Source organism: Helianthus annuus, chromosome 5, assembly GCF_002127325.2.
Source record: "Helianthus annuus cultivar XRQ/B chromosome 5, HanXRQr2.0-SUNRISE, whole genome shotgun sequence".
Classification (NCBI taxonomy): Eukaryota; Viridiplantae; Streptophyta; class Magnoliopsida; order Asterales; family Asteraceae; genus Helianthus; species Helianthus annuus.
Window position 1 is genome coordinate 4131090 of NC_035437.2, and position 27043 is coordinate 4158132.

Below are 27043 nucleotides of genomic sequence, written 5' to 3' on the forward strand. Positions count from 1 at the left end.
TAATTTTTGTATAGATTAATAATTTGAATAGATATAGATTGTATTGCTTTTAATAGATTGTATAATGTTATCTTGTAACAAAGATAAGCATTTTTTAATTAAAAAAATAAAAATAAATATAGTATAGATAAAATTTAATATTAATTTATCATTTATTTAATTAATATAATATAGTATTAGATTAAATTTGATTAAATATTATTAATAATAAGAATTTGTATTAGATTAGATTAAATATTATTATTATTATTATTATTATTATTAAATTTAATCAATTAAATGAGAGAATGACAAGTGTCCCTCAAATGGTTTCTTTTATTATATAGTATAGATATAAATATAGATATCAAGAGACTTCCATTCTAATTTAAATTTTCTACCGACAAAACATGTCTTATTTTGTAGGGGCAGGTTAAAGTGTTAAGTTTCAAGATCGAGTGATTTAAATTTGTTTTGTTAAGGTTATATGCTTAATTTTGTGTAAATATATGACTGATGACCTCGACTGATCATTGAACCTGAAAAAAAAAATTATGTGTCCATTCTCATGCTTCCAAAACCTCATAATACTCTTACATTTATTTGATAAACCATACCACTATTAAAGTCAATGCTATATGATAATAAGAATATTTTCACAACTTAGTAAAAAATTGATGAGGTAGTAAATTAAAAAGTTTTTTTTTATGTTTATAATGTTTTTAATTTCTTATATGTATTAATGTAACATTGTACTATTATAGACAAATTATATATAATTTATTAGGTGAGAATAATATCAAGATTAGGTTAATAGTCTTATACCTAATAAACTAGTGCAAATTGTAAACTACTCCTTATGAAATATAAGAAAATCAATACGTGCATATATGTTAAGTAAACTGATTTTTAAAAAGGATAGGATGTTTATAATAGAACTTATTCTAAATAAACTATAGTAAAACTTTATCTTTCATTTATTTGTACGTAGTATATGCCAGATATAATTAAAGTCAGAAAAAGAGTGAGAAACGATTTTAACCACTTCATATTTTACGTTTATAGTAAAACATAAAAGTGTTTACATGGTTTCATAGCCAGATATAATTGAAGTCAGAAATAGAGTGAGAAACGATTACAACCACTTTATATTTTACATTTTTAGTAAAACATAGAAGTGTTTACATGGTTTCATAGTTACCAATTTAAAAGTAGTTTTATACCGAATACGGTGAATAGGCACAATAATTATTATACAATCAGTTTTCATGTATAAAAATTAGAGAATGGAAAAATTTAGGGATTTTATCATTTACTACATAATATAAAATGATCCAAAGAATGTAAAATATAAGTGATACGAATTATTATATGCTTTAAAGTACATTTATATATCCTTTCTACACGATCCTCAATGTGGATATATATAATCATTAAAGTATTAACAATTTATAATATATGAGTCTGTCTCTAAGTCATAGATTTTGGCATGAGGTTTCTTGGAGGTTTGCAACATTGTCTCCTGTTGTGTTTGTTAATCTCAGGATATTACATCATAAGTTTCTTAGAGTCAAAAAATACATATAATAATTAATATATATTATTCTGTCTTATATACTGAAAATAAGTTTGTAGGGGCTCACACTATTATAAAAAGTATCAGTAGTTACAAACAACTTATTCATTGTTATTTTTAAGGCAAATATAGGACAAGTTAGTTTCCATACTAACAGTAAAGTCTTTAATAGTTTTTTATAAGTTTTAATAGTGATTTAATCTTCAAACTATTAACTATTTGACAATTTAAACACACGAAAAACTAGTTCATATAATTTTTTAGGGGAAGGTTCAAATGAAAACCACTAGTTATTATGAAAACTCGAAAACTAATTAAAAAAGCCCAAAAAAACATACAAAAAATTTTTTTTTTAATTTTTTTTTGCAATCCAAATTTCGCAGGTTTTTTAATATAAAAAAAATTTAAAAAAAAAAAAAATTTGTGTAGTGCACATGTGTAATACTGCACATATGTATGTGTACTACACATGTGTATTATTACACATGTGCACTACACAATTTTTTTTTTTTTTTGAAAAAAAGTTTTTTTATATATAAAAACTAGCGATTTTTATAAAAAAAAAGTTGAAAAAAAAATTGTGTGTTTTTTAGGCTTTTTTTAGTTAGTTTTCGAGTTTTCACAATAAAAGTGGTTTTCATTTGAACCATCCCCTAATTTTTTATCCTTAACTTTTATTTCGTAGTGTTAAGGATAACTTTTTTTTAGCCTTAACCTAAATAAATTTTTAATTATGACCAGCTGCTTCTCTTCTAATTTTTTCGGTTTTAATATACATTAACTTGTAATAAATTTGTATATACTATTTTAAATTTATGTTACTTTTTATAAAAACTATGGGTTCTCCATTCTCACATGAAAATGACGATTGTATATACTATTTAAAATTTATTTTACTTTTTATAATAATAATAATAATAATAATAATATTAATAATAATAATAGAAAAACGGTACAAAACGTGAGGTAAAAATTTTATAGAGTAATTACAATATTAGTCCTTATGGTTTATGGAAAATAATCAGGTGCTGATAGTTTAAAATCACATTCTAAGGTTATAACAAATAACCAGGGCCGGCCATAAGCATGTGCGGGGTGGGCGACGGCTCAGGGCCAAAAACGTAGAAGGGCCCGTACGTTTTTTAGAAGCATAAATATAAAGATCTGAAGGGAACCCATAAATATAATTAGAGATGAAGCCACTTTCAAAAAATAATTACAGCCTAGTGGAAAGGTCCCTTGTTTCCAACCAGATGGTGGCTGGTTCGAGTCCCTTTTGTATATGTTTTTTAAGATTAATGGAGTTTGTTCATGGAAGTTCCAATGAACTTGGTGTATTAGGAATTAATTGTAACAGATTATACGCACTTATGCCTTTCTTATTAGGAATTAACTATAACAACTCATGTATCAATGTTTTTGTTTTCTTATTTTTTGTTTATCATTGCTTTTAATTAATAATTATATTATATTTTAGATCAAATAAAGAATTGTACAAGTTCAAGCAAGATTGTATTTGTAAAGCAGATAAGTGTGAATTAAAGGCTATCTCGGCACCAACCATAGTTGAACCGGTTGCCGACTCCCCTTCTAAAGTTCAGGTGTTGGGTTCGAGTGTACGTGCTAGGCGTTTTTTCTGTTTAGTGGGCTTACTTTGTTTCTCGTTATTTCCTTATTTACTGCAAAAGGTTAGGTCAGGCCCGGTTTTTTAATCTCGCTCAGGGCCCAAAATCTTTTTAGCATTTTCGGAGACGGCCCTGCAAATAACCTAGAGTATTAACACTAACTTTTGTTAAATTTTTTGTTAACATAAAATTACTAAAGTACACTTTTCAACTAAAAGGGTCATTTATGTAATTACTTTATTTTTAATCCAGGGGTCATTTGTGTAATTACTCTACAAGGGCCATTGTGTAAAATTGCATTTCAAATCTACTATTGAAAACAAACTCAATTGCATTTCAAAACAATGTATCGAACTTAAACAAGAAATTAACCACACCTATATATACAAACAAATGTGAATTGTGTAAAATTTTAAATAACATGTGTGCAGATAAACCACACGCATCACTTGATATCAAATCACATCAAATCCATTGTTGAAAACAAACTCAATTCAAGATGGATATTCATATGATATAGTTGCTTAAATCTGCATATCAAATCATCACTGCAAAATGGTAAAAAATAATAATAATAATAATAAAAAACAAAGTGGCTCATGTTAAAAATTCAACCATTTTATATCTTTTACTTCATTGCTCTTAGAAGCGTGGATAAACCAATTAAGTCACTGCCGATTGGAATAACTAATTTTATGAAAATTTTTATTTTTTAAATTACTTAAAAATAATGTTATGTAAATAAGCTAATAAAACTAAAAAAATATGAAAAACAATTTTGTGATGTTATTTAACTCAGTAACTTGCTAAGAGTCCTATATATTATTTTGTTTTTGAATAAAAACCTCATTGGCCAGTTAAAAACAAACAAAGAAAAGAAAAAAAAAACAAACTTAACTGCGTTTCATAACATTATTTTGAACCTAAACAATAAACTAATCGCAAAATCGATCAAGACTACCTGCATGGAATCTTGGAACAAACACTATAACTGCTTCCTTTAGCAAAAGAATTCTGAAACACACACTCTTGAGCTTGAGCCAACATCAACCTCTCCAACATCCTCGTACACTCCACCGAAGTAGTTTTGAAGAGTATGCTTGTGGTGAGGTTGTTGGTCGTCCATGTTGTATGAGAGGAACCGGGTAGTTGAAAAGGGTACTTTAGTAATTTAATTCTAACTTAACAGAAAATTTAACAAAAGTTAGTGTTAAAACCCTTGGTTGTTACAAAATGAAATGTTAGAACCTCAAAATGTTATTTTAAACTATTAGTACCTGACATTGTTACTTTCCATAAAGCACAAGGACTAGCGGTATACATAACTCAATTTTATATAAAATGTTGTTGGATCGTCGTGTGACCCTAAACAGTCATTCTGAGTAGTTCATCATCAGATACAAAGGCGGAATCAATGTAAAAGATGTCAACACAGCTTGTTCCTTTTCAATCTTTAGCTATTACTGATTTCCTGAGCTTTTACAATACAATTCTGACAAAATTTTGGCAGCACCTCAGCTCTCAAACAGTAATTCCGTATGAAATGAACATATCAGGACCAGTATATATAGGGCAAGTAATTCCGCATGAAACCGCTTGAAACGAAATCACCTGTTCATGCGGAATCATCTAATTCCGTGCGGAATTAGTGATTTCGTATGAAACTTCTAATTTCGCATGAAATGATACAATGCTCATTTCAAGCGGAATTACCCTAAACAACTGTTTTCTCATTTTTCGTGCCCTGGTCTAAACTATACAATACAAGACTCTATAAAGACGAAGTTAACAGACATCAATGCACCAACAGACTCCTCCTTGGATGTTGACGAAGTCTTTAGCATCCTGTCTTTAGTCTTTAGTCTTGATTAATCTTTCTCTGCCTTAAATTGTCTTGAACTTGTAAAGCATCCTTCAATCTTCAATCTTCAAACTCTAACCTTCAATCTCCCCTTTGAGTATTGATTCCAGAATTCTGACTCCCCCTTTCGCAGACTCCTCCTCTCGATATGCTGGGACATGAATTCTGGTTCAAACTTTAACATTTTCATTGCCGTGGGGATTTTGATTCCTGTTACTCAAACATATAACATTACAATCTATTCACATTTTAACTTTTAATAACTGTTCATCAGTTTTAGAAATCCACTTAAGTATTCAGGTCCAAGTTAAGACCCTGATTACTCAATTTATCTACCAAGTCCAACTTAATGACCTTGGTTGATCTATGACAAAACAAACTGATTTCTGTTCAACATTTTCAAACAATTTATGAAAATTACAAGTTTCAAGTTAATGAATTTGTTTTGACTTTGCAATTTCTCAGTTAACATATGAAGCTCCAAACTCATCATCCAGCTAGAATCTTTCTGCATCTGCTCCAAACTTCCGAATCTGAAGATCAACTCTCCACTTTGGTTTGTCGGAAAATAAAGCAGAAATGAAAAATCTTTTTGAATTTTTAATAAAGTTTCTAAACTAGAAAAAATGAATTGCAGAAATTAAATGCAGAATGTAATGAAAATAAATTATTTACAAACATATTTTTGGTGAGCGTGTTAGGGAATCATATAAGCTAAATGACAAGTTACTAGCACCGTTAAGCTTGATAACATACTAAGTCTTAAACAATTCACTTAGATTGTCAATATGCTGATCCTCTTAAATTTTCATACAAACTTCAATCTGTTCAGGATACGATTTAGGTGGATTAAAGAACTTAAACTTATATGTGTGTCCCACCTCTTGAATATACTCCCGTATCCAGATCCGAATATTCAGTCTTACAGGTGAGTATACCACAGATGATATCTGTAAGGGGTTAATTGCGAGGGCCGTGAGAGCTCAGGTCAGAACTTCCGTTCAGCAGAGAGATGACGGCTTCGACTTTTCGTGTGTCCCCTTTAGAGGATCTTTTATTTCAACAGCACATGATTAGCATTTTTCAATGTTTCATCATTTTTTATGCTGAGGGAGAGCTATATTTCAAGCAATGCAGAAAGTATTATGCGGGGACTAGGCCATTGCTTCCGCAAAATCAGAAGTCCCGGGATAATACCCCAGATATCACTGAGTATAAAGACCTAGTATCTCAGAAAGTGGGACCTTTCAAACAAGATTTCAGGGGTTACCTATATATTCAAGATTTGTTCCCCACAAAATAAGCAAGTTTGAATTTTAGGTTTATATCCCAAACAAAATTTACTGAATGTATAAAAACCTATCGACATATCATCAGCAAGACTGTTTAAAAACTTTAGACTTTACAAATATTTAGCGTACTGTAACTGTCAAGCCCATGTACTATCATTTTCCCTTTTTACACAAGCTCTTTTTTTGTTTTCTATTGTTTTTGGATTTTGAAATTTTCTCATGTTTTTGGATTTTTTGGATTTTTACTGTTTTTGTATTTTCTGAAAAAATAATACTCCCCCTAAATACCAAAACAAGTAAAAAATCGACAAACCATTGCAGATTGTTTCTCAACATCATCATCCATAATGTTATCCTCATCAACGCCAAAAATTTCATCCGACACCGAAAGAAGCTTCATACCGTTTAGTTTTAAAAGATATTTAAAACGAGTTTTATCAAATGCTTTGGTATGTAAATCAGCTTTCTGTTCGTCAGTGTGGATTTTCTCAATTCGTATCAACTTCTTCTCGAAGCAATCTCGGATGAAGCGATGACGAATTTCGATATGTTTCGTTTTAGCGTGATGAACATGATTTTTCGTTATACTTATTGCGGCCTCATTATCAACAAAGATAGGGGTGTTAAGAAATTGCAAACCATAGTCGCGCATCTGTTGCTGGATCCACAAGATCTGAGAGTAGCAACTGCAAGCAGATACATACTCAGTTTCACATGTGGATAAAGCCACATAGGTCTGCTTCTTACATTGCCAGGTGACCAAACGTGGTCCAAAAAACTGACAACCCGCTGTTGTTGATTTTGCATTAACTTTGCACCTTCCGTAGTCGGAATCAGAATATCCTTTGAGCATGAAATCGTCTGTTTTTGGATACCACAACCCCAATGATGGAGTTCCTTTCAGGTAGCGTAATATCCGTTTCACAATCACCATATGCGAAGCTCTGGGACTTGACTGAAACCATTCTGCGAGGCACGTTGGATACATGATATCGGGTCTTGAAGCAGTTAAGTACATCAACGATCCGATCATGGAACGATACGTCGTTTCATCTACCATGTCTCCGGTGAGATCTGGGTTTATCCCATGATTAGTTGCTAGAGGGGTTGAAGCTGCAGTAGAACTTGACATCCCAAATTTCTCTAAGATATCATGAACATACTTCGTCTGATGTATGAAAATTCCCTCGGGTAGTTGATCAACCTGAAGTCCCAAGAAGAATTTCATCTCCCCCATCGATGACATTTCAAACTTTTACTTCATAACTGATTCAAAACCTTTGCACGGTTTTTCATTCGTTGACCCAAATATTATGTCGTCCACGTATATCTGAACTATCAGAAGATGTCCGTCGACCTCTTTGGTGAAGAGAGTGGCATCCACTTTTCCTCGGATAAAGTTGTTGGCTAGCAGGTGTTGAGACAAAGTCTCGTACCAAGCTCTCAAGGCCTGGTGTAAAGCATACAGCGCTTTATCCAGCAAGTAAACCTGGTTTTTGTGGATTGGATCGGTGAAGCCCGGCGGCTGTCTGACATATACCTCCTCTTTAACCTTCCCGTAAAGAAACGCCGATTTAACATCTAACTGAAACACTTTGAAATTTTTCCATGATGCAAATGCTAGAAAGATCCTAATCGCTTCTAGTCGAGCCACGGGAGCATAAACTTTTGTGAAATCAATACCCTCCTGTTGACTAAAACCCTGGACTACAAGTCGAGCTTTGTTTCGAACAACAACTCCTCGATCATCTCTCTTGCATTTAAATACCCATTTTGTGTTAATTTTCCTGTGACCATCAGGAAAATCTACTAACTTCCACACTCCTAACTTCTCGAACTGGCTTAGTTCCTCCTGCATAGCGTTGACCCAAGAATCTTCAGTAAGCGCCTCTTTATAAGTCCTCGGTTCAATCTGCGAAATAAAACAACTAAGTGAAAACTCAGTTTGTAACGAAGCAGTTGTAGTATAAAAACAAGTAAGCCCTTGATCAATTTGTCGTCTAGTGCGGACGCCTGATTGCAATTCTACGATAATTAGCTATTCTGGATGGTATGAAAGTGTTCTTCGCATCACCTCAACTGGAACATCTACCTCGCCTTCCAGATTTGTAATATTCTGATCTGCACTTTGTTCACTGACAGGAATAGTTTGACTTGAAATCTGAATTTGCTCCCCCTTAGAATCTGAATCACCATGATCAAATACTGGTCTGTTCTCAGATTCTTGATTATCATTCTCTACCGACTGATTATCTTGAGCAACTTCATTTTGTTGAATATCATCATGTTCTCCAGCATTGCTTGGACCTGCTTCATCGTCATTTGAAGTATGCCTTTGACGCCTTGAAGACTCAGCTGAGAACCTTTCCTGCGATGGCTCTACTCTCTCAGAATATCCAACTCGTCAAATAAATCTTCTTCTTCTTCCTCTTCTCTTTCCATGTCAAACGAATCCCACAAAGTATCATAATGATAACGCCATGAATCTCCTGGATTTTGTGGTGGCATTGTGTAAACTTGACACTCAACATTTGATGCTTCAATAATCCGCTTCAAGCTGGGAACATAGAATCCTCTCAAAGGACTTGCGTAACCAACAAATATTCCTTCAATGCTCTTTGCATCAAACTTCTCAAAAGGCTCTAGAACTGTGCAGGGAGACCCAAACGGTTCTAAATACTTCAGGTTCGGTTTGCGGTTATTGATCAGCTCAAAACATGTCTTGTTGAATTTATTTACAATAAGAACCCGGTTGAGTGTATAGCATGCGGCGGATACTGCTTCTGCCCAAAAATTAACTGGTAGCTTGGAATAAGCAAGCATTGTCCTGGCCGTTTCAATTAGCGTCCTGTTCTTTCTTTCAGCTACTCCATTCTGTTGCGGAGTGTAAGGAGCACTAAATTCATGCAATATACCTCTTTCATCACAATACTCTTCCATCTTACTATTCTTGAACTCAGTACCATTGTCATTTCTGATTCTTTTGATTCGTGTTTGGTACAAGTTTTCCATCTTCTTGAAAAGCGTCATCAAACGATCAACGTCTCATCTTTTGACTTCAGAAATAATACCCAAGAAAATCTTGAATAATCGTCTGTGACTACAAGACAATAGAGATCCCCAGTAATGCTTTTGACGTTCACTGGACCAAACAAACCCATATGTAGTCTCTCTAAAGGTCTTGAGATAGAATTTTCTTTCTTCCCGGGGTGTGATTTCTTCTTTTGTTTTCCTTTGATGCAGCTAATGCACTCCCCTTCAAGATGAAAACCTTTCACATGTACACCAGTAACCAAATCATTGTGCACCAGGTGATTCATTTTTCGCAAATGTATATGACCCATTTTTCTGTGCCACAACTGTTATTCTTTCTCTGTTGCTCTAGACATAAAACAATGAGCCTGACCCGTGGTTGTAGTTGCTACACTCATATCCAACACATACAGATCATTGACTCTTGGTGCTCTCATGATAATCCATTCTTCGGGGATAACAAATCCTGGTTTCAAGATCAAACATTCTTTGTCTGTGAAGTGCGTTGTATACATCCTATCACAGATCTGGGAACTACTCAGCAAATTGTTCTCAAGCTCAGCAATGTAGTTAACTCTTTCAAACGTTACAATGCCATTGCTTAACGTTCCTTCTCCAATTATCCTACCTCCTTGATTTCCTGCGAAACCCACATAACCTCCATTAAAACCACGAATCATCGTACAACAGGGTCTTCTTCCCTGTCATGTGCCTAGAAGCTCCACTATCCATAATCCATCGTGAAACAGACCTTGGAAGCTCCTGCACATTTCAAAAACACTTAGTTAGATTTTGATGCTACCCAAGCCTCTTTGGACTCAGGTAACTGAACATCAATGACGGTTCTTTTGGTGATCAATGGTGGAAAATTCTTATCATTCATTTTCAAGCTTTCTTCAGATCCAATCTCAACCTTTTTGTATAAGAAAAACTCATCTTTCTTAGGTTGACCAGATGATTGATCTTTCTTTTGAACATCTTTCTTCTCAGAATTTTGCATTTCTTTCTCAAGTTTCTCATAAAAATCCAAAGGAACATTCATCTTTACCGGTGTGGTAGACGATGATTCTTTTTCTAACTCTGAAACCTTTGGTTTTAGAGAACTTGTTTTCTTTTCAACAACTTTTGGCTTCCATGTTTGTTGAGATGATGCAACCCGTTTGTAAAACTTGTCATTTTTAGTTACCACATTGTTAACAGGTTTAGTTTTGACTTTGGTGTTGTCATTTTTCAAATCTTATTCTCAACAACCAATGGAGCTTTTCCTTTCCCATCAACTTTCTTCTTCTAAATCTCGACAGCTTCAGTCTTAGGCTTCAAGTTGGTACACTTTCGTGCAATATGTCCAACTTGATTGCATTTGAAGCATGTTCGGGTGTCAGTTACCCGATTTGTGCCTTCAGACTGAGGCTGTGAGGCCTTCTTCTCAAAGAACTCTTTGTTTGATTTTGAAAAGATTTTGGATTCTTCATCAGAAAGTGAACTAGAACTCAAACTTTTCACAAACACTTTTTTCTCAACAAACCTTCTGTTTTGAACAATCTTTTTCTGATAACTCTTACCACCCTGATATCCACCCGACCAAATGTTTCGATTGTTGTTATAATAACGAGGTGGAACAACAGGCTTCTTGTAGTAAGCTTTATCTTTTTCAAAATTCATTTGCCTTTTTGTTTGATTTAAACTGTTCACTTCTGACAGATCAACTTCAATCACTTTGAACACGTTTGTCAGTTTAGCAACATTAACATTCTCCAATGGAAACTCAGAATCCGAATACAACTTATCCGATCCCAACATCTTGTACATGACAAGATTAGGTTCTTCATTTAAGTTGTTTTTGGACGTTGGTTTCGGAATGTATTTATCCAAGAAACATTCATCTTCCTCAGTAGTGTCACTTTCAGATTTTAAAACCTTCTCAACCACACTTTTCACAACTTCAGTTTGGACACTATCTTCATCGGAAGATGAAGTGAATGTGACATCAATTGTGTCCGGAAGTTTCACTTCATGATCGTCTTCATCATTAACCAACCCTGATTGTTTCTTTGAATAATTGTTTAAAATTGGTGGTGGAACTTGATGATACCCCACCCCTGTTCCATCAAAGAATACATCTTCGCCTGCTTTGTTTTTCCCGATGGGTTTGGGAACAATGTGTTGCAAAACAAAGCTTGCAGAGTTGTAACTTTTCAGTTTCAACTGGATTCACTCATTTTCAATTTTAGCTTCTTGAAATTGAAGCTTCAATTTTGCAATTTCATCCAGTTGCTGGTTGATTAACTCCTCTTTCACTCTAAGAACACCGGTCAGTTGAAGATTTTCTTTGTCGGTCTTACCATTTCTCTCATCAGAATCTTTAACCGTGCGTTTTGGCTTTTCAAAATTTTCTGAGATTTGACGTTTTTCAAGAATCAATTTTTAATTTTCTTCCCTAATTCTTTCTACGTCATTTTTATCATTTTTTATTTTCTCAGTTAATTCTTTCAATTTTTCATTCGAAGCTTTCAACAGTTTATCACGGTTCAAGATCTGATCTTCAACACTTCTGACTCTACTAGTCAGCTCTTCAACCTTCTTACCACTAAGGTAAGCAACTGTACTACAAACTTTGCACTCTTTCATGCAATTTTTGCAGTTGTTCTTAGATTGAGCTTTCTTACCTGACACATGTGTATCATTTGAACTGACCTCGTTTTTGGACTCAGTTCCAGAACCAGAAACTACCTCTAGTTCTTTAGCAGCAAGAACCTTGTCAGCCATCTTCTTGAAGTTTTCAGCTGTGAAATCTTGTGATGTGTCAATGATTCCATCATCAATCTTCTTTGGCTCCGGTTCTTTTTCTATCTCTTTCTCTTTTTCTTTCTCAACGGCTTCTCCTCCTCCCCACCATTTTCTCTGTCTGGCTTCTTCTTCATCAGCAATTTGTTTGGTGAGAACTTCAAGATCAACAGTATCTGGATCCACAGCTATGTTACCATTAGGATCAAGATAACATTCTCTATCAGGATCCCATCGCCTTGCCTTCTTTGCTTCCATCTAGATACGATAGATTTTGGCTTTCATGAATCGAGCTATAACCTTCCTGTTCACATACTTCACTTCTTCAGATCTTTTATCTTTAAATGGAACAAACTTTGTTGCTGCAAAAGCATAACCAATTGCGTCTTCCTCAGGCAAAGCATCACTCCAGTCATAACCTTCAGCGTCATGAAAAACTGCAAGTGCCCTGGATTTCTCTTTGGGTGCCTCCTCCATCTGCTTCATCCTGGGAGGTTCTTCTTTATTCTGATGATAGATCACTCTCTTGTAATAATCCTCTCGAAAAGGATTTGCAGTCTCATCAGTGTAAGCATTTCTGCACTCACGCCTAAAGTGACATTTCTGTTTACACTTGAAACACGTCACTTTTGACTTGTCAAAGCCTAATTGGTAGAAGGTCCACCAATAGACTGTCTTCCTGTAATCTCCATGAAACGTTGCGCTCTTCTCACTTCACTGGCCATACACCACCTTATATCGATTAATTCCATCTCCTCAGGATCGATCTGATCGTAGTCTTCCTTTGTTAGGTTGGTGTTGCCTATCTTTCCTGCAACTAGACTTTCGTACGATTCTAACACAGACGCTAAGAACACCATCTGTTGTTTAGTAGACTCTTCACTGAAATTCTGACCATTTTTCAGATCAACAGCAATGTTGCGTTGAAAGAGATTCTTTGATGCAGATTGATTTGAAGTATCTGACGAAGAACCACCATGGTAGCCACTGCTGGGAGTTTCTTGATTCTTTGTGTTTGAGCTTTCCGCTGAAAAGGCTGTTTTTGGAGATGCAGTCTTTGGGAGCATACTGCCTCTGTAATACAACTCCACATTCTGCTGATAAGATGTGTTATTGACTTTATTGGATTTTTTGATCTCCAATTCATGGCTTTCAAGTCTTTCTATAAACAGATCAACCTTCAAATCAGCAGGCTTTATCGTATTCTTCAGCATCAATGCAAAATATTGCCAGTCTTGCTCATTCGGTAGAGCATCAAACAATTTGTCTACCAGCTCTTCTTGACTATAAATGATGTCATGTCTAGCAAGCTCCATTTTCAGATGCCCAAATCTTTCGATCATCTTGGAAACAGACTTGTTCTTTAAACAACCAAATAAATCAAACTCTTTTCGCAACAATTTCTTTTTGTTCTTCACTATTTCAGCACTACCAATACATTTAATTTTTAATTTTTCCCAAAGGTCTCTCGAATCTTTGTATTCGATCAGTGCGATAATGTCATCTCGGACAGATTGGTGAAGTAGAGCAATACACTTCAGTTCAGCAACGTATTTTTCAATCTGATTTTCCTCTAAGTTCTCATAATTATCTCTCCCCATATCAAATCCATTTTTCAAACTTCTCCAACTGGGATACGCAAACGCTTTAAGCCATTCTTCGAATCTGGTAGCCCACCTGTTGTAATCTTCAATAACCATCAACTTGGGCGGCTTGTTGTTTGTTCCGTATGCACTATCTACGCTCATAGCATCCTGAAGAATTTTCTTCGCACTCGGTGTTGGTGTAGTCTCATTCGTGTTGTTTGAAGTGCCATCTCCCGAACCACCGGTAAATGCAAACACGTCACAGAACGGATTCAAGAACAAATCATCCATCTTCTAGAACCTGAAACAGTCAACAAACACTTAGAAAATTTTTTGGAATTTTGGAAAGATGAGTTTCAAACGAAATTAGTTCACACGGAATTGTGAACTTCAAACGAAATTAGCCTTCAAACGAGATTACTTTCACACGATATTAAGCTTTCACACAAAATTACCAAATGATGTGTAATTCCGTACGGAATTAGATCAATCTCAAACGAAATTAAGTCACTTGGTGCGAAAGTAGTAATTCCGTTTGAATGATTCAAGCGGAACTAAATCCTGTGTGAAATTTTCAAGCGAAATTAGAACAATATGGTTAATTCTGTGCGGAATTAATGATTCAGTTCAAACGAAATTATAGTGACATCAGCATATTCGATTTTTCGTTCAAACGGAATTAGTAATCTTATCAGTTTTTGATTGATTTTAAGTCCAATACTTTCAAGGATTAGTTAAATGTATGTTTCGCTTGATATATGAGAATTTCAGGCCATTTTGTCCGATAAATCTCGTTCAATTCAGAAAAGAATGAGTAGACATGAGAGAATCCGATGAAATCAAGCTGAATTGGTATGAACTCCTCGTCCTGAGCTCTGATACCACTTGTTGGATCGTCGTGTGACCCTAAACAATCATTCTGAGTAGTTCATCATCAGATACAAAGGCGGAATCAATGTAAAAGATGTCAACACGGCTTGTTCCTTTTCAATCTTTATCTATTACTGATTTCCTGAGCTTTTACAATACAATTCTGACAAAATTTTGGCAGCACCTCAGCTCTCAAACAGTAATTCCGTATGAAATGAACACATCAGGACCAGTATAAATAGGGCAAGTAATTCCGCATGAAACTGCTTGAAACGGAATCACCTGTTCATGCGGAATCATCTAATTCCGTGCGGAATTAGTGATTTCATATGAAACTTCTAATTTCGCATGAAATGATACAATGCTCATTTCAAGCAGAATTACCCTAAACAACTGTTTTCTCGTTTTTCATGCCATGATCTAAACTATACAATACAAGACTCTATAAAGACGAAGTTAACAGACATCAGTGCACCAACAAATGTGGTATAAGAATTGTTAAAAATATATTGTATACATATTTATATAAAAGTCAGTAGACAAATTTATCTTTAAATAAGTTTATGGATTATTTTTTTTAAGGATTAACCTGTAGTATAATAGTTTAAGGGTAAAATTGTTACATTTACATGTAACTCACTAGACCTTTAATAGTGAGTGCAAAGATTTAGAATATGTGTAGTGGTAATGTGAAATGGGCGTGTTATTGCCATTTCACGCCCCAAAACACCATATAAATCACTCCCGTAGGCGTGATTCGTCCAAAATTTCGAATGGCGTGTTTGTAGAAATGCCCGGATTATTTTGGTTTGTCCAATAGAATTCTTTTTGCTTTTGTTTTTTTTTTATTTTTCTAAAAAATAATAATAATTGGGTAATCATTGCAAGGACATTATAAGACATTAAACCACTACACCCCTTTTTAATTTCACATTCCACAAGGGCCCGAGTGCCACGTGTCGATTCATGTCCAAAAGACGGGCGTTATGATAATGCCCCATTACATATGGTCTTACAAGAGATGTATGTGGTTCAAGATCGAACCCTATCAGTGTTAGCCCCGATTCGATCGATAACTGGATTATACAAAATTAGACATTATTCTTTTACTATTTGGAAACGAAACTTGAATTATAGAAAATATGTCTGGTAAATACGCTTGCATTATGTTTAAGAATACACAACACAATGGTTGTTCCTTTATTTGAAAATTTTGATGAAAAAAAAAAAAAAAAAGCCAAAGGGTCTATCAATTTATTGGATAAAATTTTATCTTTTCAAAATGGCAAGGATTTAACCAAACGTACTGGAGCGTGATTGGCCCATTCCATGCACCATATCACGCCAGTACACATGAATCACGTGTGGAGGGGTATGATCGAAACCAATGAGGTGAGGTAATACTCTTTCAACCATTCCATGCCAATGTAATAAAATAAAAGTTGAAATGAAAAACGGTGAACTATCACACCCTTTTGTGATTAAAATGGTATGCTGACGTGGACACCACATGACAGAAAACGCCCTAAAAAATGGTGAATCACTCACCACACATGGTCTTAATCCTTGTGATATAAAAAATATATAATATATTTAAGAGGAGATTAAAAAGTGTATGCTATAACTTTCAATAATTTAAGATGATGACGGCAATAATCCAAAAGAAAATATAGCTTAAATTTAGAATACACTTTGTATATAGTACATGAACATTGTTATCACTACAATGAAGACCAGGACAAGAAAAGCAAAAGTTGGTCCAACCCATCTCTCAACTCCATCATCTCTTCCTTCTTCAAACCTAAACCAAACAACGCCACATGTATATCCTACCTTTTTATTTTATTTTCATTTTTGACGTAATAATGATGTCATGTTATTTGATGTGTGTATGTGGCAAGGACATAAGGGACTATGAAAATTCAAGATAAGCGAGTTAAGAAATGATAGAGGATAACTACTTTTTAAAGGCACATTTACTCCTTTTTCGCTATCTTTAATTCATAGAATCACACGTTAAGACTATCAAAAGTTACAAACATACATGGATGATTTGTGAAATAAAAGGTTATAGAAATCAAAGAAACAAAAATGATGAAGGATCATAAGTTGTGGCGCCTTCTTCACCGTTTTGTTGCGAGATCTACTGGTGTTGAAGACCGATGACCGTAAAAACGAGTGTGTTGAGAATAGGTTAGAATATGTTTGTGTTTGTGTGTGTGAAATTGTTAGAGAAATAGAGAGAGTAATTAAATTGTAGCTAATAAATACCCTCACTAGTTTGTTTATTTTTTATTATTTAATTTCATTCTATCTGATCGTAACTGAAGCAATAGGTAGAAAGCTTATTACTTAAAGTCGATTATATATTAAACGGGCTTATATACAATTTTTTTTTTAATTTCATTCTATCTGATCGTAAAGTCAATTATATATTAAACGGGCTTATATACAATTTTTTTTTTTATTTCATTCTATCTGATCGTAACTGAAGCAATAGGTAGAAGACTGATTACTTAAAGTCAATTATATATTAAACGGGCTTATATACATATAATGGGAACTATTAAATATTTATGCAATATTTAACTCAGTTATTAATATATGTATTTTTTGACGAGTATAATATATTTGAAATACGTATGAAGTATAGTATATTCTTTATTAAATACACATGTATTAATTGATGAATTAATATACTATTTTTTTATTATTATTGTAATTCATTAATTAATAAATCCACATATTCTAACAAAAAAGATTAATTTCTTAAATTTTATGATTGATCGGTTTATACATTCACACGCACGCTTGTGTAAATATATTTTATGGTTGAATTTTGTCTTACATAATCATGAAATGTGGGGCATGACGATGACTCAAAGGGTATTTAATCAACAAAAAGTCAATTTTCTATGTCTAAGGAAAACTTTAACTTTTAACGAGTATATATTTATTCAAAGTCCATTGGATCAATGATTAAAGGATTTTACATTCTTTACAATGTATAGAATAGGAGTCTTGTTGTAGTGGTGGAACCATTTCACAACTTCAATAATCGACACCTAATACAAGTCAACTCTTTAAATAGTATTTGAGTTGGTTCGTTAACATAACTAATCCTATCCAACTAATCATATATAACTAAATATGTATATATCAATTTATATCATATATTTGGTATTGTTCGATATGTTAACAATAGCATGTTAGTGTTACATGGAATAGAATTCCAAGAGCATGTTACATATGATATATAACTAAAATGTATATATCAATTTATAGTATTGTTCGATATGTTAGCAAGAGCATGTTACATATCAGTAAACACACACATACACACACACACATATATATATATATATATATATATATAGGGTAAGGATAGTGTACATTAATTCAGAAGTGTGAGAACTGTATTATAATATTATATATAACACCATATAAACACCGTATAACACAATGTAACACCATGTAACACTATATAACACTATATAACAATATATAACATTATACATCTATCATAGACGTGCTATCAGACAAAATATAGTGTTATATTTGTTATATAGTGTTATATGGTGTTACATAGTGTTATACGGTGTTTATATGGTGTTATACAGTGTTATATATAATGTTATAATACACTTCTCATACTTCTGGATTAATGTACAGGATCCTCTACTTATATATATATATATATATATATATATATATATATATATATATATATATATATATATATATATATACAGGGGATGGTTCAAATGAAAACCACTTTTATTGTGAAAACTAACTAAAAAAAGTCTAAAAAACACACAAATTTTTTTTTTCAATTTTTTTAATAAAAATCACTGGTTTTTATATATAAAAAAAAATTTCAAAAAAAAAAAATTGTTAGTGCACATGTGTAATACTACACATGTGTATAATACACATGTGCACTACACAAAAAAAATTTTTTTTTTTTTTTGAATTTTTTTTATATAAAAAAACCTGCGAAATTTGGTTTGCAAAAAAAAAAAAATTGTATGTTTTTTTGGCTTTTTTTAATTAGTTTTCGAGTTTTCACAATAACTAGTGGTTTTCATTTGAACCTTCCCCTATATATATATCAGTTAAAGGTAGAGATCCTAAGAGAAGTCCACCATATTTAAGAAACTTGAGAAGCATTCAGGACCACATATTACCTTAAACTTTTTGTAATATACACATATCTATAGTTTAAAATTGAGTATATACATATATGTGCATTGTCAAATCTTGAATTATACACATTTGTGTATAGTCAATTTTAAACTATACATATGTGTATATTACGAAAAAGTCAGGAAAAATGTGTGGTTTAGAATGCTTCCTGAGTTTCTCAATTAGATTAGTATTTCTCACACGATACTAACCCTATCAGTTTATATCATATAATAATCATGTTTGATATGTTAGCAAAAGCATGTTATTATAAAATTCCAAGAGCATGTTACATGACTTATGTATATTAATTAAGATGATTTTCCTTTATAGCCAAAACATATGATGTATAAATCTCCTCCCTGGTTAACAAAGACCGTCAAATATATATAATTTATATCATAACATAATAGTATAATACACATGTTTCATTGCAAAGTAATTGATTGGTAAGTTGGGCTATTGTCCAATAGATTAGACATTATAATGAAAAAAATGAAATAATAAGAGTGAGAATTATGTGATCTTGATAATCTATATCTATATATATAATAAACAAAATCATTGGGGGACACTTGTCACCCTATGGTTTAAGACAACTCAGCAGCCATGTGGCAGTACATGTGGCATAGGTGATAGTTGAGGACTGAATGTATTTTATTTGGTAAGTTTAATCTCTTTCTCTCTCATCAATCATTCCACAACCGTTTACCTCTAAAAAAGCCCTAAACGGCGATTTGGTTATCGTTTCTTGATTCAAGCTTCTTCGTCGGCGATTGTTCTTATCAGTGTTTCAATATTCCTCCTCTACATCTTTTATCAATCTGAAGAACTTCATCAGTGATAATCGTCGGTAAGAATTGCGATAATCTATTATTTTCCGATTGATTTAAACAATAATTTTGGTTTCGTTATTTTTTGATTCAGACACTTAATGTTAGTTAAAGATTCATGTTTGATTTGTCTGTTTGGTTTTGTTTGTTAGGCAAAAGTTTTCTGTTTGGTTTGATTGTATGATTTTGCTTCCATCTTTTGATGAATACAACCCCTGTTTGTATATATTCTTTAAATTAGACCGTGATTGAAAATCTTTTTGTAAAGTGTTTTGGTAATTTTTGTATTATTGATTGATGATGATTATATTTAGTGTTTTAATTGACGATATTAGGGTTAAATATTAATTTTGTGATTAAATTTTAGTTAAATATTCAATATATGTTGTCTGTTTGGGATTGTTTTTTTGCACAAAAAATCGTTTGGTTTGATTTTATGTTTTTTGATCCAAGTTTTGATTAACACAGCCCGTGTTTGAAGTTATTGTTGACAATTAAATCTCGATTTATGTTGTTTTTTGTTTACAACAGCACTTTGGTTTCGTTATTTTTTGATTCAGGCACTTAATGTTAGTTAATCATTCATGTTTGATCTGTCTGTTTGGTGTTGTTTGTTAGGCAAAAGTTTTCGGTTTGGTTTGATTGTATGATTTTGCTTCCATCTTTTGATGAATACAACCCCTGTATGTATATATTCTTTAAATTAGACCACGATTGAAAATCATTTTGTAAACTGTTTTGGTAATTTTTGTATTATTGATTGATGATGATTATATTTAGTGTTTTAATTGACGATATTAGGGTTAAATTTTAATTTAGTGATTAAATTTTAGTCAAATATTCAATTTATGTTGTCTGTTTGGGATTGTTTTTTTTTTTTGCACAAAAAATTGTTTGGTTTGATTTTATGTTTTTTGATCCAAGTTTTGATTAACAGAGCCCCTGTTTGAAGTTATTGTTGACAATTAATCCTCGATTTATGTTGTTTTTTGTTTACAACAGGAATCTTATTTGAAAAGTATATTCATATGGATTGTTATCTTTTAATAATTAATTTTTATTTTATCATTTACTGTACAACTTTTGTAGGCGAGATGGTGTATGGATTTGCTGCCCGTGTGTGGAAGAGCGACAGAAAATCGTTGGTTAGTATACTCATTATAAGCATGCATAGATTCACCCATATTATAATTGCCATTAACGAGTTTGCATTATCATTTTACAGACACTTCCTGCGGGTTATGGTGACTGGATTAAGAAGTTTGGGTATCCAGAGAAGAATGCAATCATCAGTACTCTTGATGGGAGGACCTTTGAAGTCAAAGTGTTCAACCTTGTAGGCGACTATTTCTTTTACAATGGCTGGTTTGATGTTGTCACGTCATTGAAATTACCGGACGATTCGTGGGTTGTTTGTCAGTATGAAGAAGCTTTATCTTCGGTCCGGCTATTCCACTTTTATCAAGACATTTCTCCAGCGCCATCTAACTACTTCTACTACAAACCTAAAAATGATTTTAAAGACCGAGACGACTGCATGGTACTTGAACATTTTTAAATTTTTTATCCTTGTATTCATACATTTTTTTTTGTATTTTGTGTATACCATCGATCCTGATATTGTTTGCTTCTTTGTGTAGTATGTGAACAGGTTGTTTGTGCATCACTCGATGCTGAATATCTGTCCTTCAGATCCGGTTTTGGTTCGTTCTGCTGGAAATCGTAAATGGGTTGTTCGGATGGAAATTATAGACCATGAGATTTATATTACCACAGGTTGGAGTCGAATCAAGGAGGAGATGTCGTTAACCGATGATCATTTGTTGGTTTTTGAAATGCTTGATAAACATACGTTTGATTTGAGTGTTTTTAGTTGTAAGCCTGCCCTTCTAACTTACCCGCCTGAACTTTGTGTTATCAAAAAAGAACCAAGTGATGAGTTAATTGAGGTTTCTGATGATGAGGTGCCTAATGCGGTTGCTGCACCTGGAGTTGAACAGAGTGTTGATGACGAAGTACCGGTTACTTTTGTTGTTGACAATCATTATGTAAGTTTTTATTATTTAATTCTTCATACCATTAATGTATGTTTAGTGAATCCAGTTGAAATCATTAGTTGTAGGAAAACCAGTTTTAATTGTATGTATTATTAACATTTATATTATGAGTTGTAGCGTCTTAAGAAGAAGTGGGCACAAACTCATGGCTTGGATCGAAAGATGGATTTGACCATCAAGGACAGCGCTGGGCGAACTTGGGATGTAGCTATTGGTAAGGAGTTCTCGCAAGGCTGTCCGCGATTCAATGTTACCGGTATGAGAGAATTCGTTAGAGACAAACGGTTGGTATATGGTTCTTCGTTTCAGATGGTATTTGTTAAAAGTAAAGGTATGTTGCTTTATAACTGAGTTGCTGAAGGAACATGGTATGTTTTGGTAGTATTTTTTTGGTGTGGTCGGTAGAATACATTTAAAGGTATGTTTTTTGGTGTGGTTGTTACGTTGAACATATGTGATGGTACATGTTGCTGATCCTTTTTTGGGCCGTTTATATGTGTGGCCGAAGCACTTAGTTTTTGAACATATTTGATGATATATTATTAGACGTTGATGTTACAGTTTTTGCTACGTGCTTGTGCTTAATATTTTATGTTTTTGTGAAATAATTAGTGCTTCGAAATTGTATGTATCTTACTTTAAGAATCAAGTAAAGTATCTATATATATAATAAACAAAACCATTGGGGGACACATGTCACCCATTGGTTTAAGCCAACTCAGCTGCACATGTGGCAGTACACTTGGCATAGCTCTAAGGCCAGGATTGGAATAGCTTCTTTTGTACGATTCATTAAACTCTCTCACTCTCAATCTTTCAATCATCATTCCTTTTCTCATTCAAAACCCTAAATCATCGTTTCTTCTCTCTCGAAAACCCTAGATCAAAATTCCTCTGCGTCTTCATCTCTCTCAATCCTGTCCAACAACCTTCGATCGATCTTGAAGACGCAATACTCCTCTCTCTGAAGATCATCTACGAATCATCAATCATCGGCTTTGAAGCCTTTCACCCGGAATCGACGATTTGATGATCTGCCCTAACATCTTCGTTTTTGGTAATAACAAATTCAACATCGGGTATTAAAAACTTCGATTCTAAAATAAGTGTTTGATTGATGTTGATTGTTTCGTTTTTTCATCTAATGTTCTTTCTATTCGTATTAACTTTAGATCTAAGCCTTTATGGAATCGTACAACCATCGTTGCAATTGTTGTTTTTGTGTTTGCAGGTTCTTTCGTCTCCATGGATGCTTTGTTGATGGGTTTAATTTGTAGACTGGTGTGACATATTAGCCATGAAGATTATTTATTTACTCATTGATGATTCACAGATGGAGCAAAAGCTAAAAGAGATTCCACATGTATGATTATTCACCATCACTTTAATGGATGTAACTGACTGAGTATTATGATTTTGTTGTTATGGACGAACTCTTTAGATGTTTTTTATGAGATTCGATAACATTTGGTGCAATATCTAATCTCAATACATTTGGTGGATGATGAGTAATCTGCTTCTAATAGGTTCATGGTCATTTATTAAAAGCAATTTAGCTATATATTAACAATAGCATAAGTTCATATCTATTTTGTCATTCATCTATATTGATGTTTTTTTTATCACAACAGCTTTTAGAAAAGTGGCTTCAAGGTTAAGGAATATGAACTTTTGGGATGTCACCGGCTGCTTTGGTTTTGGTATCAAGATCTCCTGAAGTTGATTGGATGAGGATTTCTATGTTTGCTATATGGACCAGGTTGAATCAAAATTGCTATTTTATTTTTTCTTTGGTCTATAAAAAAATAATATTTGATTGGATTTTAATTTGAACACTCATATGTTGTAGCCAATTGTAATAAAAGAGATATGGATTCAATCAGACCAGTGTTTTAAATCTCTAAAGAAATCTGGTAACCTAAGAATAGTCTTTCCCTAAGATCATAACTATAGCAATGTTTGTTGTGATTCTAATTTACCATATTGGAAATTCGACCAATCAAAATTTTTTATTCTAATTTACCATACTTGAAATTCAATCGTCTTTTGTAGAGATTTGAAAGCAACGGATGTGGTAGCGAAATAAAAGAGTGATTCATATGAAGATTTTAGGGCTTCAATAGTGGAATTTTCTTCTTCAATATACTGATGTTGCTCCATTAATCTTTTTTTTTCATTGGGTTTACTTTTTTATTGTGGTTACTTTTTTTCATATTCATCGATCAATTTTAAGAGTTAACCCTAATCTTTTTCCTTTTCATAAATTTGTTATCCTTTTGTTTGATTTGCAGGATGGTATAGTCGATTAAACGATTAACATGGGTATTTGTGGTAAGACTTCAGTTAACTAAACAAATAATCACTGGAGATCGATTATCATATTCGTGAAGTCCATCTCTGGTTCGATATTATTAGGATATGGTTAATATGGGATTAGGGTTCTTACAAGTTATTTTCTATTGTTTGTTTAAATTGATATTGATCTGGTGCCTTTGAATCTTTTTATACGATTGTTGATTTCTCTTAGGCTATCATCCAATTAACTTGAGGTAGTATTACGTATCTAATTGTATTAGTGTCGATTTCTTTTTGTGTTGTTACTGATCTTTAATATATATATATATATATATATATATATATATATATATTGTATTTAATTAAATTATTGTTGAATAATTGGCAATTGCATATAGGTTGATCCAATATCTTCTGCGAGTTCGTGAACTTTAGCGCTGTTATGCTTAGACTGTGTGAGCCGTTTTTGGATGCAAATTCAACAAAGCAAGACATAATTGTCCCTAGATACATATTTTATGGTTCTCGATTGGATTTCAAGTAAGATACTCTATCGGCAGCATAATTATATGTGATTTTTTATATCATTAACATTATATTGACCGTCAGTCTCAACTCGACACAGAGAATTAACTGCCCTTCATGCATCTTCGGAGGAAGTTACTGAATGGTTAAACAAAAATAACCCAAACAACGGGAGCAGTGGAGAAAACAGGTTGCTTCATTCCCAAGAAACTTCAAGTTCTGGTCTGCTACAAAATAAAAATCATGTTCCAAGTCAATGTGAATCTACAAACTATTCGTTTATTTGTGAATGCTTCTTTATGACTGCACGGGTTCTTAATTTAGGGCTACTGAAAGCTTTTTCAGACTTCAAGAAACTTGTGCAGGTAATACATATTATAAGTGGTCATTATTTAGTATACATTCTGTCCTTTTATTAACAATTTATCGAAACAATGTTATTACCATGCAAGAACAAACATCTTTAATTCGACTAGCACAGGACATTGCTCGACTCGAGAACGAAATCAAATCATTTACGCAAGAGAAGCTATGTTACGAAGCTCAGATATTAAGGGTAAAACAGTCTTTTCATTCGTCTTAATTTCTTTAAAAGCTAATCTAATGTATCTACACTTGTGATATATATTTTTTAGGACAGAGATCTTCTTCAACAGGCGTTATCTTTCTATCAGTTAATGGTGGTTTGGTTGGTACATCGTATAGGCGGTTTTAAAATGCCTTTACCACAAACTTGCTGTCACACCCCGATTTCCACGTGTCTCACCGGTGGGCCCGGTGGGGGATTACCGTGACGATGTTGGCAACAATATAGTCAAACCACACAATTATATAATGCACAGCGGAAGCATAAGATAAATATATAATTTCAACCTCTGATTGTAATATCAAAATGTATTACAGAAGTTGAATATCCACAGTGGATCGTAAATACAGATAAAGTATTGTTCCATTAGATACTGCAATCAAGCTTGCGAGGCTTATCCCGACGCTAGGGAGCTAATACCAGCCAATTACGTTTAGGTACCTGCACTTAATCTTTTTGGGGAAAATACGTCAGTTTACACTGGTAAATACATTCAACTGACACATTTGAAAATGTTTATTAAAATTGATTTGAATGCACAGGGCACAAACTCTTTTATAACTTGGGAAAATTCATAATGATCTTGTGAACGTTTTACATGTTCTTTTATGCGTTCAGTAGCCCGGGTCGTGCCGGGTTAAAGATTTATAGACACACCACGTTTGCGTAAAACCGTAGTACAGAAACCAACGGCTACGTCTTTTAGTTTTAATGTCGACACTTTATACCGGGTGTACGCCTACACCGGGATGTCGATGGTCGTGGCCATTTCGTAAAATGATGCCAAGGATATCCGGGACAACGGTCATTAAACCCCCCAAAGGCTTATAAGCAACAAAACTGTTTAAATGAGCCGATCATATTTAATCAATTAACCACCTAAGCGATGGAAGTATATAATGCTCAATCAAGCGGTATTAATATACCGTAACCCAAGCCCATATAGGGGAAATAAGTCAATAGTATTTACCTTTGCAAGTATTAATCCTTAATTTAGATCAAGTCACCGATAGCTTTTACTGGGGCTCCTAATCTGGAACGAAGGTTTTAATTAACCTCTTAGAATCCTAACGGTCCTTATATTAGCCGTAGCTTAAACCGGTTGATTCCGATATATAGATATGGTTAATTCGCACGAAAAGGCGAAAACCGAGAATGGAGTATGATTTGGACCCGACAAGTTCAGAGACTTGTTTTATATGGGTTTATAGTTCATACTCTGGATTTTGGGGTTCAAATAGTATACTTTGACCCATATCGGCTATTGCACGAAAACTAGTTCCGTGGGCCGTACCGTGTGCGCAAATAGGCGAAACGGTTAACCATAAGAGTTATACGCTTATTTCCTAAGTCAATATGCCTTAAAAGTATTTTGGTATCAGTAGGATACCTTCCGTAATGCCCGTAATGAGTTTAAGTTGGTAATATGCCCCGTAGGGGCTTTTTGGTCATTTTAAAGACTTTAAAAGGGATTTTCGAGTTCTACAAGAAATCTGAGTTTCCCGAACAGCTTATAAAGCTTAAAATACTTTATTTATTATTTAAAACCAGTAGCAACTGGAATCGGGTCAAAAGACCTTGTAGAACTCCCGTTTTGGCCAAAAAGGGCATATTCGGTATTTACCGAACCGTAGCCATAACCGCAGGTTATGAGCAAGGTAAAAATTATTAAAAATCTTTAAAATTCCCAAAATATTATTTTACCACAGTGGGTAAAAGTTTTGGTGACGAAAACTTGGGTTAGATGGGCGTTATGCTAATTGCGCCGTTAATTACAAAACTTTCTTAAAAGTGCGCCTTTTAGCATAACTCTCATTCTAGACCTCGGATTGACGTGAAACTTTAAGGACATGCTTATAATTCAACAAGCAAGGTTTTGGTCCGTTCACGTGTCCGAAATACTCGTTTTAATTTTAAAAGGCCGTTACGGTCAACTTTTAGGCGAATGACGGAAAT

General features: G+C 33.4%; 1 non-coding gene across 1 annotated transcript; it reads right to left on the reverse strand.

Moving 5' to 3' along the window:
- Positions 1-3773: 3773 nt before the first annotated feature.
- On the reverse strand, positions 3774-3857 carry LOC118479438. Its single transcript, XR_004859573.1, has one exon. It is a non-coding gene; the product is annotated as a small nucleolar RNA U36a (small nucleolar RNA).
- Positions 3858-27043: the final 23186 nt, after the last annotated feature.